The following is a 24,319-nucleotide window of genomic DNA, read 5'->3' as shown; positions in this document are numbered from 1 at the left end:
ATAATAAGATGGGACTTTTTAAACGGATCTTTGGGGCATGTAACGATTTTATATTCTGCTTTGCAAGTACCAGTAGTTTAGCTCCTAAGTGGGTTTTCTGCTTTAATACACCATATTAGCTCATATTTTTTAAATAGCCCAGATATTAATTCGAGTGAACACCCTTTTAAGCCAAAATTCAAATTAGGTGTGACTGTAATTATTCCCATATTAAAACACCCTGAGCTAGGCAGGACCTCCTTCTCCAGCTATCCTGAAACGCTCGATAAGCCGTGTGCCGTTTTCAAGTAGCTTTGATTGTAAGGTGAACGGCGTAATACTATATAATCCAGCAGTCTATAAAATCTATGGACATTGTAAAAACATTACCCTTAGAGCACTCAAGCTGCAGGGCCAACACCTCCAGAAAAAAAAAAAGGTCTTGTTTTGGCAAATTTGTGAGTATTGCCACCATTACGCTGATCAATACCCACATGTCCGTGTATTGATCCTCATGTCTGTGAGGGAACTTGGGGGAATGGATCTGTTTGGGTTTTCATTTAGACCACACATAGGGATCAAAAGAGTGGAGTGCTAAAGAGACAAGTGAAGGCGTTTTGCTCGAATGCATTTGCCTGTGGAGTTGGGAGAAAAAAAAAGACTCTTTCATGACATGTTTAAGGCTTTATGCTGATTAGTGTGACTTTTATTTTACACCGTAAAAACAACCCAGAATGCCTGATGTTCATTTCATAATGGATGTCGGACCACGGTGCTGTTGAATTCTCATCTCAAATGTTGATTCATTTCCATTTAATGTTTTATTAATAATCTCATTCTAATACGTTATCGCTGGATCACAGGGACTTGCATGGCAGACTGTTCACATTTTCCACAAATGACACAAAAAACCCATAGAATTGCATATAATCATCTAGTATGGGTGCGTTTATTTAACGTTAAGGAGTCTCCAGTGCCAGTACTTTCTTATTAACTGAAACAGAGACAGTAAAGAGCCTGGAGGCTGGTCTCATGCATGTGCTACAAATATAGCAAGGATTTGATAAAAGATTTTTTTTTTTTTCAATAAATACAAATTAAAATTGCGGTTTTCCCAGAAGTCATGTATTTTATAGGATTCACCTACAGGTTGTAACAGGTTGCAACAATACTGCAATATTTATTTTTCTATCACACCACCACATCAAGCGTTTTGTTTGTTACTTAAAACATTATGCACCGAAAGTAATAGGAGTCAATGGTTATGATGTTGGACTTCTGATCACGAGGTTGTACGTTTGAATTCCGTGCACCGTACTTAAGCCCAGTCTTTAACCCTCAACTGCACGCTTGTATAAATAACAATTTACCTTAAAATGGGAAGTGGCAGCTCAGTGGATAAAATGTTGGATTTTGATTGGAAGGTCATGTGTTAAAACTTCAGCACCACCAAGCTGCTACTGTGGGGCCCTTGAGCAAGGCTCTTAACCCTCAGCAGCCTCGCAGTTGAGTTGCTCTGGATAAGGGAGTCTGCCAAATGGCATAAATGTAAGCGCATTCATGACCGAACAAGGCGCATGTTTCTAAATCAGTTCGTATTTGTGACAGACCATTTGATAGCAGATGAGATTATGTAAACACTCATCGGATCATAATTCCTGCTAATTACCTAAATGTCAAACGAAGCATATTCTAGTCATCCAGACTAAATTAGCTTGTGTGTGTGTGGTGTGTGTGTGTGTGAGTGTGTGTGTGTGTGTGTGTGTGTGTGTTCGTTCTTCTATCCGTCTAACCCCCTCCTTCGACCCCCTAGAGGGCCTTGAGCTTCCTCATTAATCTCGGCACGACAGCCCTTGACCATTTGACAGTACGTGTGACTTCCGCAGAACATGGCTTCTGGACAAAATCACCCACTGTGCCAGCCACATGATGATGGAGACTATTCCCAAGTTTCCAAAATGGCTTAGATGACCTGAATTGGCGACACTTTGAAGTGGATTTCTGTTAAATTGACTGACGTTATTACTATTCCAAGGTGTCACTTACCTGACAACGGACCAAATGTGGACAGGAAACCAATTAAAATCTTCCCATGGCGCAATTTCCTTCATGCAATTAAATATGCATTTTGATACGCATACATACATCACACTGTGCAGAATCCTAATAACTCGACATTATAGATACCTGTTCTATAGTTTTTTACTTTTTTATAAAAAAAGCTTCAAAGTGATTTTTTTTTTTAACAGAAGCTCTTTGTTATAAAATACAAAGAAAACTCCAAAGTAAAAAAAAAAGGTATTTTTTAATTATGCACACAAAAAATCATCTGAATTACAAGTATGAATACATACAATAAAGTATCAAATATACATGTAATAAAATTAATCCTAATAAAAAAAAGATAAAATATATATGTATATTTTTTCTTAATTAATTCATATTTTTTGCTGATAAATATATTTTTTTGTTAATTACTGATCCCAGGTTTTTGATGGCTGCCATTTATACTAAATTATAATTGTAATTATTATTATTATTTGCCTTTTTTATTCAAAGTAATAGACGGGAAGTGACAAAAAATATCATGTATATGTGCACATTGTGTTTCTAATTAACCCCATAGGTGAAGTGTGTGTATGTCGAATATTTTTATTATTTTTTTGACGTATTTTTTAAAAGTATAATATCGATTAATAGAAGCTTTTATAGAAGATTTAATGTGATGTTTGTATGCTGAATGTGGAAACTTTCCTCTTTTTCAGTTTATTTATATTTTGATCTAATTAATTCCCTGGAAAACACTAATGTGTTTCTTTCCTTGGTAGTTTCTAAAAAAAAACACACTCCTTCAAGTACCATGATGTGATATTTTTCACACCTTTGTGTGTGTTTAGTGTTGTGTAAGATAGTGATGTCAGTGTGAGATTTCTACGCATTAGCTACGTGTACACACACACACACACGTGCACACACATGCGCACACACATGCATACCTCTCTTCATGACTGTTGGTTAGACCCAAGCCTGGCGATGTTCCTCCCTTAATGTTTTAATCATGATGTGCCTTGTTTGTAATTATAAACACTGCAGAAACACATATATCAAAGGTGTTTGATGGAATTCAAGCCTATGGGTATCTTTTTCTCGCTTTGAAAATGGCCGCCATCAACATCAAACGCGGGCTCTCTTTTGAGGTGTCCATGTTGGTGTGTTTGCATATACCTCGAAGGCCTCTGGCTCTGAACGGCAAGGTCAACATTTGTTCTAGAAAAAAAATGTGTGTGTGTGTGTGTGTGTATATATATATTATAAAGGGTCTCTACCGATGTGGAGAAAAGTAGCCCAGTGCTTTTGCACGTCCTTTCTTTAAAAGCAGAGACATTAAAAATGCACCCCGAACATCAGACGAGTGTAACCTTACAGCATTAATGGCTTTAGAAGCTTTTCAAGTAGTAAACTAATCAAAGTACTTCAAAGAAGTAGTTTACTCCAAAAAAAAAAATAAAAAAAAGCATCCCTAAATTTCATTCTGTTTGCCACTCTGCACTCGTATTTGATAATGCCCATCAGCTCGTTCAGGAGGTCGATTGAAAAGAGCTCTCTAATTGTTTCATCTAAAAGTTTCCTGTACAAAGGAAAGAAAATGAATCACACACACACACACACACACACACACACAGATCACAGCCCTGGAATGTTTGTCTGTCTAATATACTTACAATATTAAATTCCTGTATTGACTTGAGTTGCAATTTTTAAGATGTTGAAATACTGAGCATGCACGAATAACTTTAGTTGCTGAACCGATATAACAGTAATGGAGCTCATAACCTCGATATTCTCTGTCATTGTGGATTAAGAGATCAGAATTAATCAAGGGATTTAAAGAAACACACACACACACACACACACACACACACACACACACACACACATGCGCGGTCCTCTGTTAAAATTCGATAAACTTATGGTAGGATTAAATTCCTTTTCTCATATTGTGATTAGATTTTTTTATATTTGTCTATCATTGATTCTGCGCATGTAAAGACAAACACATCAAACACTAATCTTCCTCGTGTTGTTTGTTCCTCATGTCGAAAAAAACAAGACCAGCTAAAGCAGGACATTTTATTTTATTAAATGTACATACAGATATTCCACATATTTCACCTGCCTAATTTAATATACAGCTTCTTCTAATGAGTTCTTCCGCATGTCCTTACCTACCGCAACTTACAATTATCTTATTTATACAACTGAGCAGAGTTTGAGAGTCAAGGGCCATGCTCAAGGGCCCAGCAGTAGCCTCTTGGTGGTGGTGCTGGGATTTGATCTCGTGACCTTTCAACTCTCAGCATTTACACACGCTACAAGGACAAGAGAAGCATTATCGGTAGTGTTTATAACATAACACCAGACAATGAGTCAATCCATTTACATGTCATTTCTCCATGTAGATATTGTTCAAGATTTATAAATAAATGTATTAAACAAGAATTATATTACATCATACAAAAACACAGCTGGGTTACTATGATATTAGTAATATATCACGCTAACGATTCATAATGCATAATAAATATAGCTGTAAAATACGACTGTAGATTTATTGAGAGTGGATTTTAAAGGTGAATGTTCTGTATAACTCAATGCCCAGGCTGGACACAATATTTATTTGTTTATCTATTATTTAGCTGGAATGTTGCCAAAGGATTGACAAAATGGATTCAATTAACTGGATTTTATTAAATGAAAATAAGCATAACTTGCATGGGGTCGGAATGGAAGATCTCCTGCTATAGAGCTTTTGCGTCAACCCTATTGAACACCTCTGGGATAAATGTGAACGCTGACTGCACCCCAGAAGCCTCCTCACCTTCTCACCTACATCAGTACCTGACTTTACTCACACCTTTGTGGCTGAATGAATCTCACACAAATCTCCACAAAATCTAGTAGAACATCTTCCCAGCAGAGTGGAGCTCATTTTAACAGCAAATGGGGACTGAGTATGAAATCATACACCAATTTTGTGATCAAGTGTCCACAATTTTTTAATTAATAATATTTTCTATAATTTTGCCCATCATTAATATATATATATATATATATATATATATATATATATATATATATATATATATATATATATATACACAGTTATATTTGATTTAGTGCTTTAAAAAAATGTAAACATTTAAAATAATAAAAATAAAAAAAATAAAATTTATTCAACACATTAAAAATTTTTTATTTTTCCTTTATAATGTTGTGTCCATTGTTCTTTTTGCACAAAAATGACCAAATCCATAAACTCTTTAATACATGCAAAGTTTGTGCCAAATATTTATTCTTGAAACGGTTAGTCTTAGTTTATTTAGTTTCATAATAGAGTCAACAATTTATAACCAAACTCCTTAAATCTTAAGTTTCCATGCATAATTTTGACTCATTTATAATCATGTATACAAAATAATTATTTTAATTTGTGCAATAAAGTTTGCACCGACAGCTTATAAAGACTTTACGAACACCTTATGCTGGTTTTGCATTTCGGTTTGCTAATTCTTAGTATTGTCATTTTTTTTTCTTTTAACTTTTTAAAAAAAGTTCCTACTTTTTATGCCGGTTTTCAAACTTTACACATACAATCTAAGGCATATAAATAAGATTTATAACAGTAACTCATTTTGAAGAAAGAAATTTATCTCACAAGCCTCTCTATGTGAAAAAGAAATTCTGGTCCCTGACACTAACCGTGTTATTTTTGATGAAAGTAAGTAAGGCGTATGCAGCTTTGGCCTGACAGGAACGTTATGTCGCCCTCTGGAACGATTCTTACTCGCATATAAACACATGCCACAGCTCGATGAAACAAGATTCACTCTCGAAGTGAGACATACTTGATAGCCGTAAAGTTTTTTTTTTTTTTTTTCTTCCCTCTCATGAATGTGCGAAGATCAAAAGCGTTCTGCATTTCTTTTCCAGTCTTGTATCCTGGAGCTGTGGAGCATGAATCGAGAACAGATTGTGTTGCTCTTACAAGGTATTGCTTTAATTTCAGTGTTTGAGAAAGGAAGGGGCACAAAATGAAAACCTCACCCATCTTCTGTGGAATAACTCTTGTTTCCTATGGCAGCCTGTAATGTAGGCTACCACCTGCTCCTTATTTGCTTATAAATCAGCATCGTATCAAACCGAAAAGCAATTTTCCTTCGTTTATAATCCTCTGTAATAGTTTTTTCATTATTTTTAATCTTTAGATGCGTTTTTGTTTTTGTTTTTTTCTTTTCAAGCCGGCGCGTCTTAACTCTCCGACAAGGTCAGATATCTTTGCAAATGAGGCTTAGGCTTTGTTTTATATGAAAGAATTACATGATTAATATGAAAGAATTAATCATATACTTTTAAGAGTCATCAGATTTGGTTCTGATGAGAATTATACATAGTCTCCGACCTACTTTTTTAATATTACACACAGATTTATGGTATGTTTGTTCAGCGAACCCCATGCTATTACATTCTGAAAGCGATTTCAGTAAATTAAAGATTGTGTCCTTTTTTAAAATTTTTTTTGCATAATACAGTTCACTGCTACTGCAACGTCTATAGAGTTTGCATTTAAGGCTTTCAGGTGTTATACCACAATTCTGTTGAATTCTGACGTCTGATTGGTCAACACAGTAGTTCTGACCGTATAATTTATATTACCGGGCTATAAGCCGCTACTTTTTCCCCCACGTTTTGAACCCCGTGGCTTAAACAACGAAGCGGCTAATTTATGAAATTTTTCCTGGGTTTTTCCCGGTTTCACAAAATTCAAGCCAAAAACCTGCACCCCATAACATTAGACCAATGAAATTTCCGAACGGAAATAAAAAAACGCACCTCACCTGTGTTCTGAGCTGCACGGCATCGGGAGAAAAAACTTCCATCGGGTGATTTTTAAACGCACAACGATGCCAAAAAATAAACTCCCGAGAGAAATAGTTGTGAAAGGAGGAAGACAGTGAACAATGACTTTCTTGGTCGGCTACTGTTTAGATACAAGCCGTTGTAACGCGTTGAGTCTGGGTGAAGGGAGAGCTCGCTTCTGGCATGCTATTCCCAAAATACCGCTATGCTCCTAAAGGAAGCGCAACATATTTCACCCTGTCTTTCGTTAAAGCCTGTGTAAAGTACATTAGTGTAGACACCTGCGGCTTATAGACAGGTGCGGCTTATTTATGTTAAAAATACAAATATTTGTAAAATTCAGTGGGTGCGGCTTATATATGGGTGCGCTTTATAGTCCGGAAATTACGGTAATTCGCTTGTTGCGATCCAGTTGTATGGCTTAGATTTCAGACGCTTCAGATGAACTAAAGCTAACAAATAAATAGAGTAGGTTTACGGTTTGTTTACATCCATGGAAGGAGTCTCCAGTGTCAGGACTCTCTGAAATGCTGGTGAGCAAAGGAGTGTATAATTAACAGTGGAAATATTTTGTATTAAGACGTTTCTTAATATTAAATGAAACTATAAAGGGATAAAATTGACATGTTTTTTAATAATCGAGTAAATGTATGTTTGTGTAACGTAATTGCTAGTTGTTGCTGCAGTGTAAAAAGAATAAAACAGTAATCCAATACAGTGAAGTAACAGTAACACCTCATTACAGGAGGAATATTCGATTATTTCCCGATAACAGAATGACGGTGTGGATTTTTCCTTACGAAATTTGTGAAGAAACTTTTTTTTTTTCAGATCAGTTCACTGTATATGTTTATTAATTCATATATACGTTATATTTGTTCAGATTAAAAGCTTTGAAGCACTGATGATGTTTAGATGTTCATGTTTTTCCCCTTTTGTATTTTCAGTTAAGTAGAAGCAGTGCTTCTGCAGGCAGTGCGTTGGTCTCCAGTTCTTCAGAGACGAGGTTGAACTTCTCCTCACAGCTGACAGGTAGGAGAAAGCAGCAGTCACACTCGCACCTCAACAAGTGCAGCGCCGTCCTGCAGCACAACAAGTCCTTACACTGACTAACTAATAATGACACACACCTTACTTTTTCCACATTGACCATCACCCACACACACCCACACACACACAAATGCACATTTTTACTAATTGCTGATGTTTAAAAATGCATTGGCTTTATCCTGTTAATATATTTTATTTTATATTTATTTGTTTTTTCATATTTATTTGTTGAGGCCTTGAGTTCCTCCATAAACCAGATAGTGCCTTTCCCTTTCTTCTCCCTGGCACATCAAAGCAATCTGTGATATATATATATATATATATATATATATATATATATATATATATATATATATATATAATTGAGAAGATTTATTGTAGAACAAACGGTTAAAAATTCTCTACATAGAACTTTGTTGCGATCATGCCGGCACTTTGTGCTTGCCATGGTTTTAATTCATGATCCTTTATAAGCTAATAATGTCTCAGGCTGGTGATTTACCTGCTGCCATCTTTGTGGTGGAATATTCTTGCTCGTTGATGGATATGTGAGCAAAAAGGAATTTTTGTGTTATTTTTTATATTTTTTATGCTTTTTTTTTTTTTTTTTGCTGACTGAGGCACGGAAGGAATGCAATCTGGATTAGTTTAGCAAGATGTTTATCTTCAGCAGCTTTCCCACTACCGCTGCTCCATCTTCACTCATGTTTATAAGCTGTCATACAGCAAGCATAAAGCTTAATATCGATAAGCTGGCTTTCATTTCTTTTCACAATTACGCATTACACCCTAATGTTTTTATTCGAATATCTGCAGGTGTGATTTAACATTCGCTGAATTTTTTTTTTTTATTGGCTTTATCATTAATAGCAGTATATTTAAATTTCTGCTTCCCTTTGTTTTTTTTTTTTAAGTTTATTTATTTATTTCCTCCCCACTGTGTCTGATATCTCACTGAGATCAAGCCAAATTGACTTTGATGCCTGCTTTCATCCTGTATTCCGCAAAAATGCTAATATTACTCTGAACTGTCCATTTGGCGTAATTGCCGGTGTTTAAAAATGCATTGGTTTCGGCGGCGTTGCCCGTCATTTTGGGGATCCTTCGCATCTCGTTTGGGGTTAAAACATATCTGCAAGTGACATTTGTGCGCTCCATTATAAGACATGTGATTACTTTAAAGGCAGATTTGCATCTGATTGTATAAATGAGCTCAAAAAATGTGGGTGTGCTCACCCAGGAATGTGTGCTTGTGTTATTTTGGGTTGGAAAGATTATTCATCGTAGCGCATTAAACACCCAGGTGATCTTTATCCTGTTAACTGGAGCTCGAACCAAATGGCTTATGCACCATCCCACTGTCTGAACTTTCCAGGAAATAAACTCCACAGAAAGAGTATGTACCGCGATGCAAACACTGATCTAATGACGACGACGACAGACAGTGATGACTTGCGTCTCAGACAGCGACGTCAGTCCGTTCCTGCTTTAATGGAACTGTACTTATCTCCTTACCAATCAAGGTCTTCTTTGACAGATCCAGCTCACAGACAATGGTGGCCAAAACATTTGCTCTGATTGACTCATTATTTGGGTTTGGAGCGGAGTTCGGCTTTGACGTTCGCACACCGTATCTGTAGCTCTCAATCACAGAAGTAGGGCAATTGATGCGAATCTTAGCATCTGCCAATCACACGGCTCTAATGAGTCTAACCTCTAACTTGCAGTTTGTTGGCTGGGGGTCCCCTGTGAACTGCAGGAAATTACTACTTTTACAGATCTTTTTCACCGGAGAGATTAGTGCGATTCGAGAAAGGTGTTCGAGTGAGAAAGAAATTGCTCCCTGATCACTGTTCATCAGAGCAATAATATTATACGCACCGTCTCATGACAGATACGATCACGTAAATCGGTCAGGACATTCGGAGGAGGAAAAGCCACGGATTCACTTTCAGTAGATTATTCAGTCCTGTTTTATTATTATAATATAATTATCTTAGTATCTGGTTTTTTTTTTTTTTTAAATGACATTAATGTTGAAAAATTGTTCTTTGTTTGCTTTTAATATTTAGGCATATGGTCATGAATGCAGCTCATTCAACAATTAGGGTGCACTTTAGCCCTACTCTTACTCGTTAATACAGTATAGTCTCAGGGAGCTGTATTTCATTTACAATGATGGACTTTTTCCAAATTGCAAAACATTTTCACATAGAATTTGCAAATTCAATTGTTAATTTTTTTCATAAGATAGTATGAGAAACAGCTCCCAAAATTACCTCAATAGCAGTAAAATTAGAAGAAAAGCCTACCAGAGAATATTTTCAGGAAATTTGCCATTATGCCGCTTCAAGTTTACTTCCCGTTGAACTTGCGTAACGAGCATTTCTATTTAAATCATAAGGGTGAATGTGTTCAGGTACCAGGGCGGAGTCAATATTTTGGGATATACATTGGTGATTTTTTTTTTTTTGCGATCCACCCTTTTGGAAATGATTTCTAATATGATATTCTCTGATTCGGTTAATGACATGCATCTCCTTTACAGTCCTTTCGGTTCAGTCGATTGCTAGAGGTAACATAATTGAGGCCTCATTGTTTTCATATGATTTAAATTGTGTCATTGAGGCTTTATGTCTTGGATGGCATTGTGGTATATTCTCAATACATCCTCTAAATGAATGTCAACTTGTTTTACTTCGGCTGCAGTCGATCGATACTTCATTAGGCTGAATTGTCTTGTGTCCATGGAACCTTGAAGCTGTGGCTTAATTACCTCCAGTATTATGCAGGGGGTCTGTGTGTGTGTGTGTGTGTGTGTGTGTGTGTGTGTGTGTGTGTGTGAACTCAGCTGCGTCCTCCTGCAACAAAGCCCCTGGATGGCCTAAAGGTTGGATTCAGGGGGGCCTGGGAGGGGGATAAGGGTAAGGAGGAGGAGGAGGATGAGGAGGAGGCCGTGGCTGAAGCGAAACCCGTTGAGCCGCCACTCTTTCAGTACTGTCCAGTTTATTCATTCCAAATATGAAAGTGGAATGAGGAGAGATGAACATTTCAAAATGTCACCAGGCTCAGGGCTTTTGATGCTCTGCCCGTGTGTATTGTGCAGGGGGCAAATCTAATTCCACCTCCGTTCTCTGAAAGAGTCGGCCTGTGCAGATCAGAAGGAGAGGAAAGAAGTAGGGGAGGGGGCTAAAGTACAGATAAATTTAATTTTAACTCACATGCAGAGATGCAGTTTTGGCAAATTTGGATAATTTAGAATTAATGGCTATCAAGGTACCATTCATCTGATGCCGAGCCGGGGTGAGGGGAGTGCAGCCAAATGGCAATCATGACAAATGACATCCCCTGTCTGAGGGCCACTTCTCTTCACTCGACTGATTTGTCATCTCTGCTTTTGGCTTTCTTTTTTTTTTTTTTTTTTCCCTTTTTTTCTAAATCCTGGTATCAACTCACAATGACAGTCTGATATTTTCTAATTTTCTCTTGCTAAGATTAGAGTGCACAAAAATAATGACTAATGTATCTGTGTGTGTTTGTGTGCTTGTGTGTATATGTGTGTGTGTGTGTGTATATATATATATATATATATATATATATATATATATATATATATATATATATATATATATATATATATATATAGCATCATACTGTATACTGTGTTTGTGTGTGTGTTTGTGTGCTATATTGTTATATTGTTATGTTACTTTGCACGTTATACACGGCCTTGCATCCAATCCCTGTCATAATTAAGGACACAGGTAAGACAGCTGTTAGTTTAATTAAAAAGCTTTTCATTTCTGACCTTAACAAATTACAAACCGTGTCAGTAATTATAACAAATAATTACCCTTCAGTCCACCGAGTCCAATTAGTGCATTAGCTATAATTAATAACGCGATCGGTCCAAAAGCAAACACGCTGAGCCTCCTTGACTGATCTTAATTTTCCACGAGGTGTTACATCTGACTGTGAAGAAGGACAGAGACCTTTAGTTTTCACTCTGTAGCTTTAGCAGTATGCTGATAAGAGGGTTAATGATTCATCCCCCGCTGAGAACGTTCGTATTTTTAGCACTAGAGCGAACGAAGGAGTTATTTGAGAAGAATAAGTTTCAGCAGTCTGTAATATTATAATGCCTTGCTTTATTCAGGGGTTGTTTTTAGTGTCATGTTCAGGCCAATCAGTGCTTTATATGCTGTAATTATGCAACAAGAGGTTTTTTGTGTGTAATATCCATCAAGTATGCATGGTCTCACATGCCTCGTTAGCGTCTACGCCGAGTACCCACCAGTGTCTGCTACTGATTACCAGCTTTAAAGGAATGAGCCAGCGTTTTACAACCTAATCTCTGTTTACTGCATCTGTAGCCTGTGTGTGTGTGTGTGTGGGTGCGTGTGTGTGAATAAAACAGACTATAATTTAGTAGTAATGGAATAAATATACAGTATTTTCTGGCATATGCTGCCATGTATATGCTCCTCTCGTATGCATGCATACACGTGTAAGATTTTACATATGATTATTATTTCTTTGATTTGACTTATTTGGCTAAAATTCAGGAGCTACTTTGCATATTCTAACCTTTTTTTTTGTGTAGTTAATTAAGCATTTTCTGTTAAAGAGAAATCTTTTTAACTATGCACAGTCAGAGCAGGGACAATGAGAGTAATTTAGAGATGACTTCATGTGCCCATGCACCTTGCAGTGCCTTTATTTAGTTTTTTTAATTCAAGCCGTAATTAGGGAAAGGAATAAACCATAAGGTATATGAGTCACTTACACTTTATGTTGCATAATAAGCAAGTTTTGGCACATTTCAATAAGAATTTTGTTATATTTCACCAATAAACATGTTTATAAGGACACCTGTAAGAGATAAAGAAAAATGTGGGCATGTTTGTCATTGTGTTGTTTCATATTCATCAGTTGGAGTATCTATTTTTTCACACGTATTACAGTACGCAGTCCAAAACCAGGGATTAATCATATCACCCTGGTGAAATCATCTCCACTCTTCCCCTCTCTTCTTTTTTCCCTCATCGTTCATAAAGATTCAGGAAGCGGTTTGAGGAGATGCACTCGTCTGCCGCGCAGTTACCTCTGTCCCACGATGAAACATGACTCTCTATAAACGGATGCCTATGGAATGAAGGTTTCATATCAGAGATCTGGAGCAGTAAACGTCCTCTCCCGCTCCTGTTTCACTGTAATCACACGGGCCATGTCCGTAGAGCATCCTAAACACCTAAAACAGGCCACAAAAAACCCCCCAAAAAAACATCAGGACCAACGTGAATAGGGAAAAACGCCACGCACCCTGGGAAGGACACGTCGCATACAATCACCTGTGAAGCTGCAGAGATCAGAGAAAACATGTGTGCGCTTTTGCATTCTCATGAATCTGTTTAAGCGGCCGGGACTTTGCGGCATACTGTAAACAACAATGAGGAAACGGCTCCGGGTAACGGAAAGATCTAGAGCAATTCATTTTAGAGGAAAACATCCGTCTGTGGTGCAGGAAGCGGCCATCGCTCTTGCTTTTTAATATTGCCTTTCTCATCTTGTAGTAGACGTGAGTGATTTCGAGCCGGCCTGTTCTGCTGCAGCGACTCGGAAAGTCGAGAACCAAAACCCGTCGGTGTCGGACAAATCCGTTGAAAAGTTCCCTCTGATTGTTTCTGAATTCTTAAATTTGTAATTTATTTTCATGAAACGCTGTTAGGCAGAGGTTTAGCATGGGGGCTAAAGCCTGACCTTGGGAGGTGTGTGCGTGTGCGTGTGTGTGTGTGTGTGTGTGTGTGTGTGTGTGTGTGTGTGTGTGTGTGTTTCAAATCAGCGGCACCTCGTGGGAGCTGAAGTGACTGACTGCTCCTGGCTGCAGACTTGCACACACACCATCATTAATGCGTATTATGATTCCTCCAGTGTCAGTAGAGGAGACAAACAGTCACAGTGTGAATCTTCCCCTCATCCTCACTCTTTCTTTCTTCCTCTCTCTCTCTCTTCTTCTCTGTCTCTCTGTGTCTCCCTCTAGCCTGCCGAGCCAGCAAAAATTGCAGCAGAGAATTATTCAGGATTCAAAATTTTTTCTGTCATCTCTGCCATCTACTGATAACAAAGCCACAAGCTAATACGGTTTGATTTGTTTGTCACTCATTTTTCATGTGACCTTTCCCTGGTATCATTAATACAGCTGGGGGGGGTGGAAGGAGGAGGAGGAGGAGGAGTGGAGCGAGATGGCGAGATGAGAGGAGAGAGCTGCCACAGGCTTTAACAAGTACTAGTGGTCAGATATAGCAATTTATGCTTTCATTCAATCCGGCAGCGACCGGAGGAGAGGGATTGTTATTAAAATCTGAAATTACTGCCTATGACCTGCCACCTGGAATTTGCAGCTGGCCGCTCTGAGATGAGCACTGTGTGGTTAAGCAAATCCCTGCCTAAATTACGGTGTGAATAAAATGCCACACCAGTGTCCTAATCTTCTCCATAGGCGGGTTGCTGCCTAAGAGACACTTTAGTGCGCTGTTTAATGCACTAGACACTAAAGAAATTAAAGCCAAATGTGTGTCATAACCTAAAAGATCTGATTATGTAAAATAGGTTTTGAAAAAATCTGATTTTTTTTTTTTCCATATGAAGGTTGTGCACAATATCAGATATAGTTAAACGGTATATTTCTAATAGATGTGAGCTGGTTTGAGTAAACTGATTTGCATTTTCACATATTTTTAGTTCTTGTGTTGATTTAGAAAAAAAATCCTTATCTTAGATCTAATTTAAAATTTCGTTTTCTGTGCATTTGGAAAATTTTAAACAGATAAAATATTATTGTATTTTTTAAAAATTATTTATAATTTAATAATATCAAGGGTTCACGCAACCAAGTTGCCACTCTCGGGCCCTTGAGCAAGGCCCTTAACCCTCTGTGCTCCAGGGGCACTGTATCATGGCTGACCCTGCGCTTTGACCCCTATTTCCGATCAAGCTGTGATATCTGAAGAGAGAGACTTTCACTGTGCTGTAATGTATATGTGAGAAATAAAGGCTCTTCTATTGTGTGTTGCAGCCGGATTACGAGCCGCGATAGTCATATTTTGCGATTTCTCGCCTGCTTTATAATTTGCAAGAGTTCTTCAGTATTAACCCGTAATTATAGAAACAAATGTCCTTAATTGAATTTAATTCTCCATCCTCACCTTGTTTGTTTTCACCCCCCACCCCCATCAATTAGCGGCCGTCCCTCCTCCTCTCATTAACTTGATTATGAGGGACACAGAAGAGGCCCATAGGAGACGTTGGAGTTTCCATGTAAACATATCAATCTTATGCATGGAAAGAAAGCTCCAGCCTCCTCACGCCGCTCCTCCCGTGGCGAAAATGGCTCGCTACCCATCAGCGATGCGGTTGCCATGGTGACCAGGGTCAAGAAGCCTTCCTCCCTCTACCCTCCTTTTTTCACTCACCCAACCCTCGCTCATGTCACTTGTGAAACTATGAATTTTATATACAGGTCAGGAGATGCATATCAGAGAAATAAGCGGTGAATTGGACCATGATGACAGCCCGGTGCTCAGATGTCCTTGAAATTCACATTTCAATTCTCTCTCTCTTTCCCTTTTTTCTCCTTTTCTCTTCCCCAAAAATGATTGCTGGATCCTCTTGTTGCTGTTAGGCACAATTAGTATTTTCTGAATACGTCTGCCGGATGGACAGAGAGAAAAGAAGGGAAATAGACAGAGACACGGGGAACCATTTTTCAGTCGATTTCACTTTGAGGAAGTAATGCGACGTTCGGCAGCATTATTACAATGAGATTTTACGAAGCACTGCAGGATTATTTTTTGTGCATCAGATTAAAACATCAGTATAATTATTATTCTTATTTTGTATTTCTTTTTTTAACTGGGAAAAAAAATGCATTGCACGAATGATAAGGCTTTGACATGTAAAATCGCTTATGTGGATCAAATGTTTTTAGTTTCTTTATCAGGGCACATCATCACTCTAAAACCCAAACCTTTCCAAATGATCTGTGCAACCTGCTGCCTTTTTCACACATATTCCTGTGATCACTTTATGTCTGCGTTAAAACGTTGATTTTGCATCTCGTTAATGTTTAAATAGATTTCAGTACGTGTCAAAACTGCGAGCATTAAATGCTATAAATATTTGACATAATGTCATATTAAATGCTAACAAAGTGCAATCGATTAATTAAAAATGCACCCATTATGCATGCGAAGAGGTCAGTTATGTTCCATATTCCATATTATCTGTTTTATTTTGAACACGGTTTAATTGCGGTTGACTCAGAATTCAGACAGCGTTTATCGATCTCACCCTCGGACTTGACCTTTTTATAAATTTTTCACCTGATGAGTAGAAAGGTCTGCTAATCAGAAATGTTTTATCTAATAGCATACATGGATTGTCAGTCATTCTCTCTTGGATGGGGTTTTTATGACAGGCTCCCTATCATCCCTCCTCTACGGCGTTGGCCTTTTCTGACCTTTCGCGGTGCCCAAACGTGTCTGGGTTATATATCTTCTGTCCCGAGTGCAACCTGGCCTATTAGCTAGTCTCTAAACCTCCAGTAGAGAGGATCAAGACTAGGCGTTTCTACACTTCATTCATTTTGTTGCTCCCCAGCGATCGGTGGCCCTTGCCTCCAAATCCCTCCTTTATAGTGCACTGAAGTGACAAAGGCAGCCTTGTCTTTCATTTCCTTGATGTGCTCCGTACAGCTCGGTGGCTTTTGTCTCGTATTGATGCAAACATTACCATAAACTGCCACCCAGGGACCAGAAACAATTGACTAACTGTTTTCCAAATCCAATACACTTCAGCTGGTCATATGCTAAGTGTAAGTTTAGTTAGGTTGAGTGCTAAAAGCACTGTTTCCTGTCCAGTCCGGACCATCGCTCAGAGAGAGACGCTCATGCAGAGACGCCGGTACGAACCGACAAAAGGGAATCAAATTTGTCGCACAGAATCCCTGTCTTCATTTCTGATGACTCAAATCCCATTGCACCCCCCCCCCTCCTTCTTTCCAATTTCTCTTTTCTCGCCTCTTCATTTCTCTTTCTTTCTGTTTCGGTGGCTCTCACCTTCTGTTCAGGTTCAACAATAGTGGGATTACACTTTAAAGAAGCTGCGCTTCAGCTGAGAAAGAGGGATTTGGCTGGGATGAGTGTTTAAAATGAACTGCCTTTGAAACCATGGACATTAATTACCGCCCTGTCAGAGAGCGACAAATACTTCACTCATTACCAATGGAAATCGTGGGAGGAAGGAGGGAGGGAAGGAGGGAATTGTGGGGGAATTTCTAAAAGTTGCTTGTGTTGTAAATGTGAAATGGTGCCCGACCCCCTTTTTTCCTTTTTTTTTTTTTTTTGGTGTCTGACGCTTAATGGGAGGGTCATTTGCCTCTTGGAACTTTGGTGGGGATCTCGGAGTCAAGCTTTATAGAGAAGGGCTTTATTCACTTTCCGATACATAGGGGGGAAAAAAAACAACATCAGTGAGCCTCGTACGAGCAGAAATGAAAGAATTGTGATGAGTGTGCAGTAATGGAGGTGAAACTACCTGTCATTACACTCTTCATTTCTTTAAACATGCTAATCCCTCTGAAGATATACATTTACGGTGCCATTCGGAGCACACGTCAATATTTATAACTACGCTAATGCATGCAGGTTCAGGCAAGAACGCAGGACGTACATACGTCCTTATCACTTATGTTCATAGGCTGCAGTCATTCTTTTTTCATTTCCTGGTAGGATTCTAACGTCCCGTATTACTTAATGTGGAAATTACACGGAATATCTGGGAGATTGCTCGTGAAATTACACCGGACCTACTTTGCTACACTCAGCCATCCCGTGATGGATATGTTTTTTTTTTTTGTTGATCTGAGCGAATTCATTCTATACAGGCTGTTTATTAGAAACGTTTAAAACAGCAATATGTTTCTATTTGCATGTCGAGCAGAAGCTTTGTCTCGTTTTAACATGCGTTTTTTGTATATATTTAATTCCCGTATAGAAACGTGTTGTTTCTTTTATTTTCATCGCAATGCGTCATCCTACATGGTTATTCGTCTAATTAATAATATCACTAAATAAATGATCATTTTTATTTCATCAGATGGATCATTTCTTTACATTCCAAATGGTTTATTCCCACCCTTTTTTTCCCCTGTAGATATTAAATGATATATTTTGCATCGCTCCTGTTTTTCTGCCACCAGAATCCTATGATGCAGATCTCTATATATAATGCGAAAATGCCTTCGTATCATTGGTATGATGTATTTGCATAATCACCCACCTCTGAGCTGCACTCCAGTCCCTCGCCCTCCCACGATTATTAACACCTGTCACACCTGTGTTTGCATTACCTCTGTGTGTGTGTGTGTGTGTGTGTGTGTGTGTGTGTGTGTGTGTGTGTGTGTGTACTTCCTCTTTCCTACAAAGCCTTGATGCGTGTTTACATATATTTATGAGATATTTTCTACTTCCTCACGTGCGTTTATATCCCTCTCTGTGTCTTGCCTGCTAATCCACCGTAACACAAAATGTCAGTGTAACGCATGCGCGTATCCGTTCGAGCAGAGCGCAGACGTGAGATTAGGATGGAGATCGAATGTAATAATAGTCAAAGCCAGATATTTTCTCAGGATTAATGATTAGCACGCAGCAGGGTGTTTTTTTTTCGTCTTCTTATACTTGCTGTGTAATATTTTTAAGGTAATAAACACACATAAATTAAAAGCACCAGAGGGCTGGGAATGTTATGATATGAAATATGATATGAAATGTGTTGATGTGAAGGCGATTGTCATTGTGTTATTAAGGCTCCGCTGTTGATTTCTTACATTTGAGGCGATGCTTTAAAAAATAATGTGACAGAATCAGTCACATTTCTGTGCAGCACAATGGCCTCATTTATTCCACTTAATGTGCAGATTCATGTAGCGAGACTGTGGTCAACATTGGTTACATCCCTCCCTCCCTCTCTCTCTCTCTCTCTCTCTCTCTCTCTCTCTCTCTCTCTCTCTCTCTCTCTCTCTCTCTCTCTCTCTCTTCTCTCTCTTTCTCTCTTTCTCTCTCTCTCTCTCTCTCTCTTTCACTGTTTTTTTTTTTTCCCTCTCTACAATTTTCTACCTCTCTGTCTTTTGCTCTATTCTTCCCTGTGAGATTGAGCTCAGCAAGACATGTCGGGTAACTGAATGCAACAGACCAATAGGAGGCATAGGTAGACCGTGGAAATTAGAACTGCTGGAAATTCAACAAGACGACGACCTTCTGGTTCCCACAGAACAGCAAACACGACGCAATTCAAGCCCTGCTGCCGTGTTAGATTTCGATAAATAGCCATTTGCATCACTATTATAACTGTTTTAATTAACAGCAATTACATTCCAATACTTCAGTATGTTTCCCATTCTTAGTGTTATTATTATTATTATTATTATTATTATTATTATTATTATTATTATTATTATTATTATTATTATCACTGCTCTAATACCACAAGGCTTTCTAATACCTAATAGAGCACATTATATAAATTTTATTTATAATGTATAAAGGCTTTCTGATATGTTAAGCATCTATTACAATTAGCATCACACATCTTACTAACCTGATCCTTATTAATTCATTCCATTTACATTGTATACAATAACACAGGAAAAAAAACAAAAAAACAAGCAAGTCATAATTCAGTTTCTTATGCTATGTATTTTCACATTAAAGATCCAGAGCAGAGCACCCTACACACACACACACACACACACACACACACACACACACACACACACACACACACACATATATATGTACCTCCGGTTCACTCCCATTAACATTCATGCATGTTGTGACTAAGCGTAAGCCGAGACGCGCCATGGCCAGAGTGTTGTGGAACAATGAGAAGTGTGTGTAAGAGAAGTGTGAGGACACGGTTAATTATGCCAGCTGCCATGGCGGCTAGCGCTAGCCTTTAATTTACGATGGCAGGGGGAAGAAGGGAACGCATTCTGGAGGACGGCGACGACGAGGCCAGAGACGAGGGCTGAGAGAAATGAAGTCAGGAGGCTCAGGAGGAGTCAAGGACCTTTGAAATGATAGAGTGGGATTATCAATAAAAATCAGCTGCCTTGAAAAAACCGCGAGCCGCACCACTCTTGAAAGAATGCTAGCACCTGAGGAAGTAGGAAAAAACACATCTAAAGTGTGTGTACTGTATATATTTGTATATATGTATATATTTATTTTGTTTTTTGTTGTTTTCACACTGATTAAATTAGAAATTGACAAATCACTTTTAGCTCGAGTACAGGCAAAAAATCCGTTAATAATGTTAATTAACGGGTGTCGTCGTGTTTTACGTTTGATGCTGAAACAGGGTTGTGTGTGTGTGTGTGTGTGTGTGTGTTTGTGTGTGTGTGTGTGTAGGATATTGTGGAGTAGTTCTTGCAAAACTTTTCGCTATTCTCAAGAGAAACAGTCGTTTCTCAGTTCATATTAATGTAACTACAGAAGAAATTAACCAGAAAGAAAACTTCTCCAGTATCGTGGGACTTGAATTCAGTTGCCGTTTGCTTGGAAAATTCAACTCGGCTTTCCCGAGGTAGACACATTGGCTTAGAGAGAGGCACAGCGGAGCTTCGCACCTTCAGCCCAGACAGCAGCAGGAGAAGGCCTCGGGCAAGGAACGGTACGTGATCTGATTCAAGGGCCGAGGACGAATCGCATTTTCTCCTCCCTCGATCCCTTCCTGCTCAGGTAAAACAGCAAAATGTCCTGTGTTAGGGCCACTCTCCTGTGACTGGCCACACTCACCGTAATACCTGCGCTTTAGATGCCGAGGTCCTCAGGGCCCTCGGATCAGGAACCGTTGCGCTCCCCAGCCGCCCCGCCTGCTTTGTTTGTTACCTGTTTGGTGTCAGAAAATTCGGCACAGAGGGAGGAGCGCTTTGTCAAGAGATTTCATTTATTTCCCTAAACATGCGATAAGCCATTGTTTTTTGTTCGCTCCCTCCACTCTTTCTTTCTGTTTTTGCTGCAGAATCCGGTTGCCTGGCTAAGATGAATGGTGAGTGTGTAAAGGAGTTGACACCACAGCACTTACTGGGAGGCAGCGCAAGCGGCCCCGAGTGACCTGCGATTCAAGCCCCAGATTATGGTTGTTCATTGTTTGTTTCTCTACTTCGCTGTAGTCGAGCCGCAGACTATCGCAGCGGCGTACAGGCTGAGTAAACCTTTCTCCTGCCAGGCAGATTGATCAGATCTGATTAGACTTGTGTGCGTGTCATCCGATCTGAGCCGCTCACACAAACCTGTGCTTAATTACAGCATCTTTGATCAGAAGAAATTTGGCCTTCATTGAGCAGCCGTAATTTTTATGCAGTAAAAATCTCACTTATTGCACAAGTTTATCGTTATGTGTATTTACATTACGTTGTATATTATAATATACACTGGCTCCGCCTCTATTTTATTGTTTCATGAACATATTTAATAACACTAGTAACGATATTCTCATACGATAAGTATCTATAACATCATCGTAAACCAGGGTGTGAAGGGGTTAATATATCAACCGCTATACGATATGAGCAGTTTGTAGATCTTGCGCTCTAAAATAGTCATCAGTTTCCTGTTCGGTTCCCATGATTCTGAAAGTATTAATGTATTATTCAAACGCAACTCCAGAAGCAATGAATCAAAACTTACCGAACCACTGGTTTGTCATGGGGCTTGGATTTAAACACCGTTTTTCCACCGCCTGGAAAATTACGAACATGAACCAGCTTTTTGGTTGTTATTCCGAATTACCTTTATTGTGCGCAGGGTATTAACTTTTTCAACAAAACGACTCGTAATTGTAAACCTTCGATACCTCATGGAATTCTCAATCAATTTTTTTTTTACATTTCAGCATATATATTTAAAATTTATATCCAAGAATTAAAAAAAAAATCATGTTTCTTTTTCCCCCTGTATGATTATACACCCTGTATATTGCAGGCGGTGTTTTCTCTTGGCCAGTGATCAATCAGAGTGTGGTATATGACAGGATTTCAGTTTCCACAGTTGCTCGGAATAATGAAGGCCTTGCTGTTGCTGCTGGCTCTGAAATGGACCTTTAGTGACGGAGCCAAACCTCCCTGAGAACGAGTTCTTCAGCTCGCTTTTTGTAAAAGCTATGACATCCAGCACAGGTAGATTTTAGTTGATCTCGGCCTGTTCTATTTTCATAAAGATTTGTATATTTCCTGCTAACAGCCAGTGATGCAAGTTTTTTTTTTTTTTTTTTTTTTTTTCTCTCAGCATGGCTCGCGTCCTGCTGTTGCTGATGTGATCGCGGGCCGGTAAGAGCTCGAACAAAGAGGTTTTGGGCTTCACATGAACAGCAGGTGTGCTTCCCCTCCGAGTCAATTTCCTACCTACGGTGGCTCGTTCTCTCTGCCTTGATTTCTCACCTCTGCAATATCCAGCACTGATATTCCAGCCTCTTTCGAGGTCACGCCATGCATCTGCTTTCCAGCGTTCGGAAAGAGGAGGGGACGAATCTTCAGGGACACGGCACTCGGTGCACTGTTTTGTTTTCCACACCTTTCACCATATTCCCAGCGCAAGACTGTTGCTTTTTGGGTTTCTCTTAATGTTTTTTTTTACGACGGGTGGCCAGTTCCATGCAAACCACTTCTAATTCCGTTAGGTGTTTAAGTGTAATCTTATCATGGCAGCTGTTCTTTTTTTTTTTTTTTTTTTTTTTTTTTCCAGATCAAATCTACTTCATGACCGGAATGATGTGACTTTGGAGGCTGTAGTTTTAACATGTGCATAAGATGCTGAGCGAGCGCAAGTTGTTCTGCCGCAGTATAAGGAGCCGATGCATGAGTTCTTCATTGTACAGCATTGTCACGATTCAGCTAATTATTGACTCATTGAGATGTTTTTGCAACCTTTTGTGATCCTTTTTTGCAGTAATTAGATATTATTTGTGTCAGTATGAAACATAAAATAGCATAACAATATTTACATAACAAAATTTATAATTAACATTTTGACATTTTGTAGATATATTTTTTTTTGTTTAAGAGCATATGTAAACATTCATATAAATTATTATGCAAGGTGTGTAAATAAAAAAAAAAAGTTCATCAGGAACCGATTTATCAAAATTAAACAAGTAGATGGCCGTGATGCGGTCCGCAGGATCGGTATTAGAACCATTTTTATTCTGGTTGATTTGTATTATACAGTATGTGGTATATTTGCAGTAGGTTGTAGGCATTGGACCTTGTTTCCGACATCAAAGCTGCCACTCCCGGGCCCCTGAACAAGGCCTTTTACTTGAGATAAATGTAAGGGGATCTATCAAATGCTATGAATGTAAATGTGAAGATTAGTACCGATGTCGACCGATAATCAAGACATCATCTCAAATAAAACATATTCGTTAAAACCGTACGATTGAAATCCAGTCAACATTTTGTTAGTCGATGTTATATACAAAGCATATCCTTTTTTTTCTCCCTGCTGTGCAGAGTTCAGAGATTGTGACAGCGTAAACGAGTTCCAGCTTCATAGGTGTCTTTACTTGCCACATGCTGCCATAGCAACTAGCGATGCTAACAGAGTTGACTTCCATTACAGTTTTTCCCCTTGAAAATGAGACATCCTTAATTGTAACGATGTGACAGAGCTCAGGCAAACAGTCGGCCAGGGTACCTAAAGAACGCACAGCAAACAGCGTGGCATCATGGGTATAAACATTAGTGTCCTTTTCTCCTAAAGAAAATCCCTCTGCATGATGTTCTCTACATCTGGACACTGAGACAACTAAATGTTCTACACACACTACAGAGACAAAAGTCATCTGATTTTTCTGTTCATGTTTTTTTTCTCCCCAAAATCTTTACTACAAAGTTGAAAGCACACAAATGAACAGAATGTCTTTGGATGTGGCAGCAATACATTTTGAACTAGAAGACCCAAATGACAATGCTCCTGTGCACAAAGTCAACTCCATGAACATCTGCTTTCCATGGTTTGGAGTGAAAGATCTTCTGCTATAAGAGCTCTGACCTCAATCCTATTGACCATGATGAATGTGAATGCTGACTGCACCCCCAGTTTTCCTCACCTCATCTACACCAGTACCTGTCTTTACTCCGTCCTCGTGACTGAATCTCGTGACTGAATATATATATTTATATACACACATACACATTTTGTTCTCTTATTAAAAAGTGTCGATCTTTTTTTTTCTTTTTCAAAAGATGCATTTTTTAAGCCACGCCCATCCACAGTCACATCATGGCTTGTACCTTGTGTTTTATAGGGGATAC

General features: G+C 38.7%; 1 long non-coding RNA gene across 1 annotated transcript in view; it reads left to right on the top strand.

Moving 5' to 3' along the window:
* LOC310719571 overlaps positions 1 to 23,438 on the top strand; it is a 50,656-nt gene extending 27,218 nt beyond the window's left edge. Inside the window, exons 2-5 of the long non-coding RNA XR_014531508.1 lie at positions 5,971 to 6,028; positions 7,845 to 7,929; positions 21,028 to 22,183; positions 22,293 to 23,438. This is a non-coding gene — a long non-coding RNA (uncharacterized lncRNA). The remainder of the gene's footprint in view (positions 1 to 5,970; positions 6,029 to 7,844; positions 7,930 to 21,027; positions 22,184 to 22,292) is intronic.
* The last annotated feature ends 881 nt before the right edge of the window (positions 23,439 to 24,319 follow it).

This window comes from Silurus aristotelis (assembly GCF_946808225.1).
Source record: "Silurus aristotelis genome assembly, chromosome: 25".
In the NCBI taxonomy this organism is placed as follows: domain Eukaryota; kingdom Metazoa; phylum Chordata; class Actinopteri; order Siluriformes; family Siluridae; genus Silurus; species Silurus aristotelis.
The sequence above is the reverse complement of the archived record's forward strand: the minus strand, read 5'-3'. Positions and strand labels throughout refer to the sequence as shown.